Source organism: Henckelia pumila, chromosome 2, assembly GCF_033568475.1.
Source record: "Henckelia pumila isolate YLH828 chromosome 2, ASM3356847v2, whole genome shotgun sequence".
NCBI lineage: Eukaryota > Viridiplantae > Streptophyta > Magnoliopsida > Lamiales > Gesneriaceae > Henckelia > Henckelia pumila.
Genome location: NC_133121.1, coordinates 191,910,366 through 191,923,929, shown reverse-complemented (window position 1 = coordinate 191,923,929; position 13,564 = coordinate 191,910,366). Strand labels below are relative to the sequence as shown.

The following is a 13,564-nucleotide window of genomic DNA, read 5'->3' as shown; positions in this document are numbered from 1 at the left end:
AATTCTATCGATCATATTCTAAATCCCCTCTCCCGAGTGTCGGATTCTAAATAAATATGACAAATCAATTTATGGTCAGTAAATTGAAAAGACTTTCAAAACTAGAATCACAATTAATTTAGAAGAACTCAATTCAATAAAATCAACAATTCATAAACATGTCTTGACCAGGCTACATCAACCTCTAGACTTAAAAAGTTTAGTTCATACTCAAATTCATAACAAAGCAAATCATGTTCAAAATCTCAAACATAATTCAACAATCAAAAGAAAACAAATAAGAAGAAATAACAAAGCCGTAGTCTTTCGTCCGTGTCCGATCAAAAAATCTCCGTCTTCGTTCCAAGCAATCTTCAAATCTTGATCCCAAAAATCTCACAAAAGTGCTCTCAAGATTATTGTGTATTGGCGGCTAGAAAAGATCCTTCATTAGGTCTGAAAACTCCCTTAAATACTCCCCTAAAAATCTTCCAAAATAATTCCAAAGATATCCCAAAGTTTCTAAAAATACAAAAACACCTCGTCAAATATTCAGCGATGCGCGGGCGCGCATAGCTCACTGCCGCGATAATTCAAACATCTCTACCACGTGCGGGTGCTCGTCATTCCTGGAGCAGGCGCGCATGGATCTTTGGAAATTTTTTACTCTTCTCTTCAGGTGACGCGCGGGTGCGCCAAGTCCAGGCACGGGCGCGCATGGATTTCTGTCCCATCTTCATCTTTTCTTCACAATCTTGAACCATCTTTGCTCGCTTTGCCCTTTTCTCGACTCCTTTGATTCCATTCATCATAAGTTCAACTTTCCTGTATTTCCCGACATCTAACATAAACAACAGCAATTTCCACGTAATTCCGCTCGAAACCAAAAAATTATCCAATAATATCAATACAAATTAAGTGCACAAAATGCACTTATCAAATTCCTCCAAACTTAAATGTTTGCTAGTCCCGAGCAAAACCAATCAAAACTCAAAGTCAAAGCACAAAATTCTTACTCAACCAAATCAAGACCAACCATGAAATATTATGAATCAATGGCCTTAGCAAAATATTCAGAAAAACATTTTTATCCAATCATATCGAACTATCAATTTTTTTATTTTCAACAAACACATGCTAGTGAACCTCCAAAACTTACAAATCCCGCAACTCACGTTCAAAATACTCTTATCCAAATCAATTCACACATTCATAGATAATGAGGACTTTATAAGGCAAAAGGATCAAACAACAGGATAAATTACATTTGAAAGCACGCAAAATCAGGTTATTTCACGAAAGAGACGTGCGTGCATGTTTCGGCCAAAAATTCATATTCATTAAAAGTCTCAATCAATTATCCATAAGCTAGATTCTCGCAACCCTTCTCCACTAGTATATTGGGCAACTGTGACTCGGTCAGAAGGACTTAATTGGCTAGTAATGTAAGTCCTGGCTAATGGCTACAAAAAAAGGATTAAAATTTCAAAAATAAGGAGTAATTTAATGCATAAACTCTAATTCCAACTCCTTTTTATTAACAATTTCACACTTCTATTTTTCAACTTCATTGAGTTTTTTTTTTCATCGTTTTTTTTTCATAACTTCTTTCACAACTCTTTTCTTTCTTTCACAATTTTTCCAACTCTTTCTTCTACCAATATTTGCTTTGTTTCTTTTCACAACTACCTTTTTCATTTCAATTCATCCACCACACCAATTCATTTTCACAAATAAAACTAGGAGCATATAACATTTTAGCATTCAAATTACTCCCTTAAAGGTAAGAAATAGTGTTTAGGCTATTCAGGTAGTCAATGTAGGACCTTGAACAATGACGAATGGGGGTTTATCACACGTTTAAACGCATGCCATTCGATTTTTCATAAGGCTCAAACAAGGTACTAGGGATAACATAAATAATTAGGTAACTTGAAAGGCTCAAACGAATTCAGAAAAATTGTCTAAATCATTCCTAATCACAATTATGCCCGTATTGCGCCTCAAAGGGTGTCCGAACTAGTTCTAGACAATCTCAATTCACAAGTAAATCACATGAATTTCAACCAGTGCAGAAAGAAGTAATCATCAGTAGTAAACGATAATTTGCAACAAAATTCAGAATATGTACCAAAAGTACTCATGTATATCTCGTGAAGGCTCAAGGGGAAACTAAGGATAAAATAATTTCAATGAAAATCAAGCCCAAGGATCCCAAAAAATATGCCTCATTCATTTTTATGTTTGTATGTTTAACTCAAACTTAAGCACAATCACAGAATATGTGGGGAATCATTCTTTCATTAGTTCACCAACAAAAATTCTTTTAAGTACGATCATGGAGTTGAGACAAACACAAAAATTTGCATTATTGGCCAATGTCTTTTCATTTCTTACATGGTTTCTTGAATTTAACTTGCATCCACACAACAATTCTCCCTTTACCAACCTCACACACTATTCTCTTTACAAAATCCATCCCACCACCAACACAGCACAGAAAACTAAACAAAATAAAAACCAAAAACACAAAAAGAAAACGCATAATAATAAAAAATAAATAAAACTCAGCAACAAATTCAGCATAAATGAAGCAAAATCCCCCCAAACTAGGTACAATCAGTGTCCTCAATGATTTAAACAAGAAAGAAAAAGGACATGTACCTCAAACGATGACCGTCAATGGTCGTCGCTTTCCGCACTCTCATCATCACTATCAGCAACAGGTGCCGGGTCTGAAGCACCAAAAGTAGGTGGCCACTGGGGATAAAGAGGAAAAGGATGAGCCGAGCTCGCAGCATAAGGAAATTGGTGGCTCAATGCACCAGTGAATCCCATCATATAATCCATGAAAACTCCATTCCTCTGCTAAAATTGATGGAACTCCAGACAATGTTGGCACAGATCCTCCTCAATTGATGTAACCCGGGCTTCCAAAGAAAGAGGCGTCTGAGTCTGTGGTGCTGGAACTTGTTGGGCCTCTGCTTGCGCATTGTAAGCTCGTCGGGCTGCATGTTCTCGCAGTTCACTATTAGATGGATGGCAAGTAGAAGAACCGCCATCGGGTATAAGAGCCGTGGGCTTCAGCAACTCTTCAATAGGGCTCCAATCAACACCCACTGTTTCACATAGATCAGTAATAATTGATGGCAAAGCGAGCCCCCCCCCCCCCCCCCCCCTCGAACGACCAGTAAAAACATGCTGAATAGTTTCTTGACAAATACATCCTAAATCCATAGTCATTCCTTCAATGATGCAATACACAAGAATCTCCCTCTCCCTTGTGACCTCATGATCATGGTCAGTGGGCTTCAGTCTAGCGCAAACCAACATGTACCACCTCTTGGCATCACTCTTCAAATCTACCTTCCTCAGCTTGGACGGTTTAAGATCACTTTCCAGCCTCCAGACGGCTCCCGCGACACAGATGGATTGAATAATGATATCATAATCAATCTCCCCAGACTTATATGCAACATATTCATCATTGTGTACTGGCGCGATATGAAATAAATTATTAATCGCAACCGAGTCAAAAGGCACCATCTTGCCTCGCACCAACACCTTGAAGTCAACGTGCTTAACCTTTAGATTTGCATAAAATTCCCAAACCAATGAAATTACTGCCTCTTGGGGCTGCTTAACAAATTTAAGTCACTGCCGCGCGAGTACTTCATCACCTACATTACACCGAATAATCCCATTCGGCTCAAATCCAATGGTTGTATCAAACCCCCTCTCAGGCAAAATATTCTTAGATAACAACGCATGAAAATTCTCTTCGGCTTGCTTATCCCAGAAACGATGAGCATCGAAAGTAGGGGCCAAAGACAAAGAAGCTCCAAACTTAGTTTTTTTCTTAGGGGCCATCTGTCAAACACGTAGCAGGAAAAGTACAATGAAAATTTCAAGAACAACAATCAAGATCCGTGACTCCCCCCAAACTATCAACTCAAGCCAAAATACACTTCTCTCTTCAACGGTGACACGATCACCCACAATAAAACGCAAGAAATCCCTCAATTCGGATACAAGTCCGCGCCACAACCTCCACTATCTCAACAACCCAATAAACGGAAAAGTTGCACACCCGTGAGCAAGGGAACTTACCACTTTCTCAAGATTAATTGCAGCACGATCCGGATTTATATCTTGTTTTGACCGAACCCAACGTCTCTCCCGTGGCTGAGAAGAAAAATTTGAAAAAGAAGAAAAGTTATGAAAGCACAGAGGAATAAGTGAAGGAAAAGAACACGAGGAGAGAGAACACAACACGAGAAGAAGGAATTGAGAATGGGATTGACGAGTTGGAGAAGAAAGGAAAGAAAAGATAAGGAATATAGGGTAAAATCAGAAGAGAGAATGAGAAAAGAAGAAAGAAATCGGGTTTAAGTTTCAAACGGGGCGGGCGCGCATAAGTATACGCGGGCGCGCATAGATCTCTGTTCCTTGTAATTTTTTGCGCAATACGACGCGCGGGCGCGCCAGAGACACAGGCGGGCGCGCATGGATCTATGGAATTTCATGTTGTGTGGAATTTTTCACGCGCGGGCGCGCCAGAAAGACAGGCGGGCGTGCATAAGGTTCTGGACCATTTCTTCGTTTTTCTTTTTGATTTTGGGATGCGCGGGCGTGCCAAAGGGCAAGCGGGCGCGCATAACATTCTGGAATTTTGTTCCTGAGAAAAAAAAAAAGAAGAATCAACACGCAAAAAAAAAAACTAAACGCAAAATAAAAATTAAAAACAGACAAAAAGAAAATATGGGTTGCCTCCCAATTAGCGCTTGGTTTATAGTCCTCAGCCGGACTTGCACCAGATTTAGGCCGCGTCTGTGAGCAAAGTACTCTCAGTACTTCGTACTTCGGTACCAAAATAGTGTTTAACCCTTTGCCCGTTCACCTTGAATACCCTTCCGTCTGTACATTGAAGCTCAATCGCACCGTGCGGATATACCTTCTCCACCGTAAATGGTCCAGACCATCTGGACTTCAATTTTCCTGAAAACAATTTCAGACGGGAGTTAAACAACAATACTTTCTGACCTGGTTCGAATTCTTGAGGTACAATGTTTTTGTCATGCCACTTCTTTGTTTGCTCCTTGTAGATCTTGGCATTCTCATATGATTCACTTCGAAACTCATCCAGTTCAGTCAACTGTAATTTACGCAACTCCCCAGATGCTTCGATATCCATATTCAACTTCTTGACAGCCCAAAACGCTTTATGCTCTAACTCCAAAGGAAAATGACATGCCTTACCGAACACCAACCTATAGGGCGACATCCCAATAGGTGTTTTAAACGCAGTGCGGTAGGCCCATAACGCGTCATCCAGCTTGATTGCCCAATCTTTTCTATTTGTCTTCACCGTCTTCTCCAATATTTGCTTGATTTCTCGGTTAGAAATCTCCAATTGACCATTGGTTTGAGGATAATATGTGCATTCCACCTTATGCCTGACACCATACTTAGTGAGCAAGGTATTAAAAATCTTATTGCAAAAATGCGTACCTTCATCACTGATTATCGCTCGTGGTGTTCCAAACTTTGTAAAAATGTTTTTCTGCAAAAACTTTACTACAGCACGTGCATCATTAGTAAAGGTGGAAATTGCTTCCACCCATTTCGACACATAATCGACTACCAATAAGATATAAGTGTACCCAAAAGAAGGGGGAAAGGGACCCATAAAATCAATACCCCACACATCAAACAATTCTACTTCTAAAATACTTGTGAGGGGTAATTCATGCCTTCGAGATATATTCCCTGTTCTTTGACACTTATCACATGATTTCACTAAGGTATAACTATCTCTAAACAATGTAGGCCAATAAAAACCAAATTGTAGTACCTTAGCGGCAGTCCGGGTTGCTCCAAAATTTCCTCCATAGGGTGAGGAATGGCATTGTTCCAAAATTTTATTTGCATCTTGCCCCGCCACACATCTCCGAATTACTTGATCAGCACAACGTTTGAAAATGTAGGGATCATCCCATAGGTAGAACTTAACGTCATGGAAAAACTTCTTTTTCTGATGTTGGTTCAACTCTGGAGGCATAGCACCACAAGACAAAAAATTAGCGAAATCAGCAAACCAAGGAATGGAGGAATTTACCTGAAAGATTTGTTCATCCGGAAATAATTCTTTGATTCTCTCCTCCTCCTTAACATCCTCTAACTCCAATCTCAACAAGTGGTCAGCCACTTGATTTTCACTACCCTTCTTATCCTTGATCTCAAAATCAAACTCTTGTAACAGTAGAATCCACCTTATCAAGCGTGGCTTGGCATCCTTTTTGGCAAACAAGTAGCGAATCGCTGCATGGTCAGTATAAACAACTACTTTAGTACCAATTAAATATGGACGAAATTTATCAAAGGTAAAGACTACTGCAAGCATCTTTTTTTCTGTAGTGGTGTATTTTTGCTGTGCGGCATCCATGGTACGACTGGCATAATATATGGCTCGAAACATCTTATCTCTCCTCTGGCCTAACACAGCACCCACTGCATAGTCACTAGCATCGCACATCATCTCAAAGGGCTCCTTCCAATCTGGCACAATCATGATGGGTGCGGTGATCAACGCCGTTTTGATCTTTTCAAAGGCCTGCAAACAATCTGAAAGAGTGGGTGCCCGGTGAGCCAACTTGTGGCTAAGGGCTTTGATGACTCTTTGTATAAACAATCTTTTGTTTAATATTATTTACACTTTTATTAATGGCAATGACTTTATCTTTCTTCATATTGTTATATTGTGATATACTATTGTTGTTTTGATAAAGACCTTGAATATACTATAGTGTATGTAAGATGTGGTAGTACATGGGGATGTCTATCATGAAACACATCTTATACTCACTGTATATTCTAAACTGTTCCTAGTCGATTGAGCCGTCCGATAATAAGGATAAGGATCGCTCGAGTTTGAGACTAGCATTTGCGATGCAGAGTACCACGTTTCATTGGTAAGGAACATAGAGATGTTCGAAGCATGCAAATGGATATTCATACGATGAATGATCGAACTACCCTATCCGGACTTTCCAAGTGGTTATCACTTATCGAGTGGATATAGTCTGCGGTTTTGGTTGTACACCATTAGTCCTTACTACTTGAAACATCATTGAGACTCTATATGCTAGTACTGTTCTTTGACTCGTTTACCGACTCTATTGGGGTCATCAGGTGTCGGGATTGGGTACAGTTACAACACATATAGGAGTCGATGCTTTGTTGTCAAGGATTCACCACATACTTGCGAGTGTGGATATCCTATGCGATCTGAGGAGATATTAGTGTGACGAATCTCTGGCCAGAGTACATGATGTGGTTTAAGAAATGGTTTCTTAGTAGCACATGCGATGTCACTATTTGATCTTCAAGATGTATTGCATAGTTATCGAATCTCGAACGACTCTCGATATACCAATGGTTGTTGATTCGATCGGGATATATGGATGAAGGGACCGTACTGTACGCTAACCAAAATCTATTGGTTCTTGTAGGCACTATCAGTGATACCTAGGGAATCATGGGGCGATGTTGTTAGGCGCTCTTACCATGATTCGATGGGCAAGTCGGAAATTGTTGTTCCGAGTCACAAGGAGTTGTGAGCCCACGGCTAGCTGTATCCCTGAACCATTGAGGGTCACACAGTGTAATGGATTTTTAATCCCCGTTGAGATAGTTAAATTTAAAGAGTTAAATTTAATGAACAAAGAAGTTGGACTTCTTAATTATGAGTAGAGGAGTAAGATTTCCTAAAATGACATAGGGATGGGCATTTTTGAAAATCACTGAATTCGGATTCAAAAAAATTTATCTTGACTTTAAAAGGTGCAGAAATGGTTTCTGTGCACATTGGTGAAATCGGTTTATCAATCGGAGTCATGATGAATTTTATATTAATTTCTGAACATGCGGGCTTTGCTTGTCGGGCTTGAACTTATGACTAATGGGCCCTAAGCTGTTAGCGGCCTACATTATAAATAAGTTATTGCAGTACAGAAATTACACACAACAAGGTCACAATTTTCGAAAAAAACCCTATTTTTCTCTCTGAAGTGGCCGACCCCCTCTCCCCTCTGCTCGGTAAAATCCAGTCTGTGAATTTTGAATTGCAGTCTGGTTTAACGGATCAAATTCGTTAATCTCTTCGTAGAAACTTCTGATAGATTTTCTAGTGCAATCTATCAGAGGGATTAAATATCCGTTCGTGGACCTAATTGAAGAACAGTTCGTCCATCAGTTCCAGGGATATACAACAAGAGCAGAGAAATCTGTTGGTGTCCAAAATCTCGATTCGAGATTAAAGGTAAAAATTTTATAATCGTTATTTAATTTTTACACACACAATTTAATCGTAAGGTTGATACCTATTATGGAATCATTCCATACAAAAATTTTAAACTTCCGCTGCACCGGGTATCAATCCTAATTGATCTGATCGCCGCGTTCTTCAACAGTGGTATCAGATCCAGGTTGCTCAGATCAAGCGATTAAATTAATCGATTGTACAAAAATTTTTGAGCCTCGGTTTTTGAAACAAAATAAATATTTTAAAATAAAATTTTTTTTTTTTCGGGCAAAAACCCGGGCAGCGATTGGATCGCTGCCCGGGGGGGGGGGGGCAGTGATGGTCGCTGCCCTAGGGGCAGCCGGGCTGCCCGGCCCGAGCCCTATGGGGCGCGGGCAGCCCGGGAATGTCCCGGGCGGCCCGCGGGAAAAATTAATTTTTTAATTTTTAAATTAAATTTTAATATGTTAAAATTCTATTTTTGGTCCGATTGAAAATTGTTTTTGATTGGTCCACGAGGCGTCGGATCGAATTGTTCGAGTCCGAAAATTTTACAATTGATTTTTGGATAAATTTGAATTTTTGGAAAATTTAAATATTTTATCCGTTAAATTGAATTTTGAAATTAATTATTTTTGGTACAATTGATGATAAGATATGATCTTATGGATATATTGAGTAAAATATGATTTTATGTATAAAATTGGATTTTATAGATAAAATATGATTTTATTTGATAAAAAGATAAAATATGATTTTGTATATAAAATAAGATTTTATGTATGAAATATGATTTTATCCTTTTAAATTTAAATTGCCATTGCATGTTATCCAATAAATTAATTTTGAATTAAATGTTATTGGATAAGGATGATCGATTGCCATGACCAATTTTGTAGGTGTATGTTAGGAATTTACATTTGTTTTTATTGTTGTTGGATTTATTAATGGGCCTGGTTTATGGCCCAATATGAATGTCATATGTAATAAAAGTGGGCTTGGTTTATGGCCCGTTCCCACCCCTTAAAAATGTATCCCCTACTTGTCATTGTTATTTATTGTAAATACATTAGATTTAGTGGGAGATCAAGATTTGAAGATGGAGGTGGGCCCAGCAGACAATAAAGACAGAAGAAATGTAAATTGGAAGTTCAATGTAGTACCTGGAATCCAATCCACTAAATCGCATTCATTAATTTAATAAATATTAGGATTTATTATCTTTTAGTTTAATTTATTTAAATTATTTATGTGAGTTATGTTTTAATTGTTTAAGTTTATTTATCCAAATGATTTTTATCGTGCAGCTTATTTGTTTTAAGTATTTTAAAGGTTTAAGCTTTCTTATTTAAATTATTTTAATTGCTTAGTTTATTCATTTAAATGATTTTAAATGTTTAGCTTAATTATTTTTAAGTCGTTATCTGCCTAAATCATTTTAAAGGTTTTTATGCCGTTAGTGTAATTATTTAAATGACTTTTAATCGCTCTATCTTTTAGGTAAATATTTCACTTATTGTTGTGACATCAAAATATTTAAAGTGTTAATTTTAATTGATTGATGCGACTGCTTAATGTTCCTTTAAAGTTATGAATGCTCAGTTATTTCAAGAATGTTTATGATAAAGTTTTAAGTTCAGGGTTCTCCGGTTCCGACCTCGGTAGTGACGGATTATGGCGGTTATTCCCAGACTGTATTTCTAAAAATGTTAAGTGTGAGTTTGGAGGAAAAATGTTGAAGTTTGGATTTTTAGAATTTTCGGGTAACAAGAATCACATTTATCGCATTCTTGAGTTTATTTTAAAAATTCTTTGAAAAACAGTATTTTAGACCCGGAATACTAAATTCCAACTTTGATTATTTTGTTAGAGATTTTAAATGTAGGAAAGTGTTAGTGCTAGCTTTTATTTTGAAAAGAAAAGAGAAAGTTGCTTTTTTTGAGATAGCTCTTTTTCTAGTCAAAGTTACCCATTGACTCACACACATTCACACTACTTTATACACACAATACACACAAAATAAAACACTCTACTAATATTTTACAAACCCTATCCCCTTTCTTTTGATGAAGAGCCGCCCCCTCCATTATCTTTTCTCCCATTTCCCTCCAAGCATTTCGGCCTCTCCTCCCTCAAGCCTTAGCTGCCGCCGCCGCCCTCCACCGCCGATGACGTCGCCGGAGGACCTCCATAGGAGTAGTAGCTTGGTGTTTGAGCAAAAGTCCAGCCCCTCTCCTCTTTGCATTTCGAAATTTTGTGGGTATTAAAGGTTGAAGGCAAGTGTAGACTTTTCTTGGGCTTTCAATCAAGCTATTATGTATTTGCTCCTAGCTTCTTTTTAAATTTCGAAATGACTATGATTTTTAGCATGTATGACTTGATACATTTCTGGAATTTTAGATTTTTATGTGGGATTTTTGAATTATGCATTAGATTGAGTTTTAAGTTGATAAATGGTGAGTTGTGTTGGAAAGCTTAAGTCATTTTGCATGCATGAAGTAAATTTCGAATTTCCAGAAATTGGTGTGCCCTATTTTCGAAAATTTACATGTGTAAGGGATGGAAATGAAGTGTGTTTGAAGCATTTTGATGTATTGCATTGGTCTTGATTGTTTGCTCTTGAGGTTGCCACTTTTTGGTGCAAAATCATGTAAATTTTGATATGTGATGTCGAAGTGAAGAAGTGGGCTGCCCAAGTATTTGATGTAAGTCCTAAGAGATGGTTTTAAGTGTGTTTGATGGATTGGAGTGGTCTTAGAAGCAAGGGTGCATGATTGGTGAAGGTTTCACAAACTAGTAGGGCATTTGAGGTGTCTAGTTTGGACAGGGCAGTCTGAATTCGGGGCAGGGCAGTTTCCTGGTCGAGGTCTGTGTCGATTCTGTTTTGTCCTAAGTTTAGTTCATGACGTTGCGGTCGTGTCGGTATAAAATGGGCTTAATTCGGATAAGTATTCAATAAGTTATGAATTTTTGAAGTTTAAGTGTCGGTGCAGAAATTTATAGTCAAAAGTGGGCTGTCCGGGATGGGTTGTTTGGCATTTTGTATAAGAGGTCAAAGGAAGTTGAAACCTGGTCATATGGTAAATTTTAAGAGTTAGGAATGTGTCGGTTCAAGCGGGACGGGTTTTGGTTAAGGCATGAGTGAGAAAAAGGGTTTTTCAGTTTTCTTGCTCGGTCTAAGTTGAAAAGTTAGGACTTTGGCAAAAGAGTAAAGTCTTGAGGGTTAGGGGCAGCCACTCGCTCATCGTTCTCACATGCAATGGAGTCGAGTCTCATTTTTGAAGTTGCACGTTCGGGTGTGTGAGTCTTATTCTTGATGTCAAAGAAAAATTTAAAGAAAGTCTCTTTGAGTCTTGCATGCCAAAGCATAATTGAGTTGAGTCTCACATCTTAAAGGTTGCATGTTCGTGTGCATATGGCATGTTCTTGAGAAAAATAATGTGAAAGGAGGTCTTTTCATGTATGCATGATTAAAAAGGTGTGAGTCGAGTCTTAATGAATGAAAAGGAAAAGAAAGTAAATGTTTTTGAATGAAGTGATTTGTTTGTGACAAAGAGGGGTGTTGTTAGGCCGGGGGATGCCTCGGTCTACTCACCAAGAGGTTATAGAGGTTTAGGTAGGGAGCAAGAGACATCTTGTCTACCCTACCCACAGAGGGGCAATGTGGGATCGGGAGCAATCTCGGTCTCCTTGTCATAGAGGGGCAATGTGGGATCGGGAGCAATCTCGGTCTCCTTGCCACAGAGGGGTTAAGTTCGTCGGGAGAAATCTCGTCGTCTTGCCGGCATAGTGCACTGCAGCCATGATCATGATCGAAACAGAGGGTCACAAATCAAGGAACTGATTTCTAAGAGGAAAAAGAAAAGAGAAGTTTAAAAGTTAAAGTTTAAAGTTTCAGTTTGACTCGTCTTACGTTGATGTCAGTCAGTCATGCATGAGGTTAAGAAAAGTATGAGGTTAAGTAAAGCATGAGGTTTATGTCAAGAAAGTTGAAAGTCTTCTATAGCGTGAGTTCATCAATGCATGTTTCCTATACACTCTAGTTTCATGCATATTTACAGTTAAAGTTCAAAAGTATACTAAGTATCATAGTTTGAGTAAAGCATCATCTATTTTTAAACCTTGATATTCAACTGTTTATGCTTGTTGAGTCTTTAGACTCACTACGCTTGTTTGATTGCAGGTGATGAGTTTTATGTTGAGGCGATGGAGGGGCAGGATCCACTGGGTTGAGGCCACTGGTAGTGCGAAGCCCAATGACCGTCGCTATTGCATGTTTAAGTTTTCCGCATATTTACTCTGTTATGTAATAATGAAGAGTTATTTGAGTACTTACAGTGTTTTTAGCCAGGATGTGTATTCCCTGTGCTACAGTTGATGATTTGTAGTATGCCATCACCTATGCATGTTTATGTTTAACGCACTCTTTTAAATTCCTTAGTTTACTTTATGCTGTAACCGGGAGGTGGTTACTAGGATTGCATGTTTATGTTTAACGCACTCTTTTAAATTCCTTAGTTTACTTTATGCTGTAACCGGGAGGTGGTTACTAGGATTGCATGTTTATGTTTAACGCACTTAAGTTTTACGTCAGTTGCTTTTCCTTACTTGAACTGCTGACTGGGTTAAGATGGCTTGTTTGCTTTGCAAACAAGTCATGGCAAAATTTTTATAAATCCGTAATTTCCTTTAAATTAAATAAAGCATAGAGGTTAGGGTCGTTTCACTCAATGTAATAGGATTGCATTGCATACTGCATATTACCTAGGATTGGACTAAGACTCGTGATTGGCAACCACGGGTCGATTAGAAATGGAATCGATCATCCTATATAATATGTGATATTATAGTTGTATGCATGTTTTAGACAAAATTGTGTGAATCCGACAAGCATACAAAATTTTAAAAATGATGAGACAAATTTTCATAATTAAAATCCCTCATTTTAAATATGATTTAAAATTTATATCAAGATAAATAAAGGAAATTTAAATTTGTTTAAATGTTCCTACCTTCCATCAACGATCAATGTATGAGATGCTACCCGCGGATACGGTCCGGCTCATATTATTGGGGGGGCCCGTTCGTCGGAAAGCTGTACATTGGATCGACACATGTTGTAAGTTGGGTGGAACTCCCATGGGATCGGCTCATATTATTGGGGGATCCACATGGCGACCGTCCATCACAACTTAATATTGATGGGTCATCTTGACATGTCACAATAAACGGCGTCATATTATTGGGCCCTTATTGGACATGAGGTAAAAACGTGGAGGTTGC

The 13,564-nt window shown here is 38.3% G+C and overlaps 1 long non-coding RNA gene across 1 annotated transcript; it reads left to right on the top strand.

The window, feature by feature from the left end:
• Window positions 1-10,295: 10,295 nt before the first annotated feature.
• Window positions 10,296-12,726, top strand: LOC140885346 (uncharacterized). The gene is made up of 2 exons (XR_012150884.1): window positions 10,296-10,557; window positions 12,465-12,726. It is a non-coding gene; the product is annotated as an uncharacterized lncRNA (long non-coding RNA).
• The last annotated feature ends 838 nt before the right edge of the window (window positions 12,727-13,564 follow it).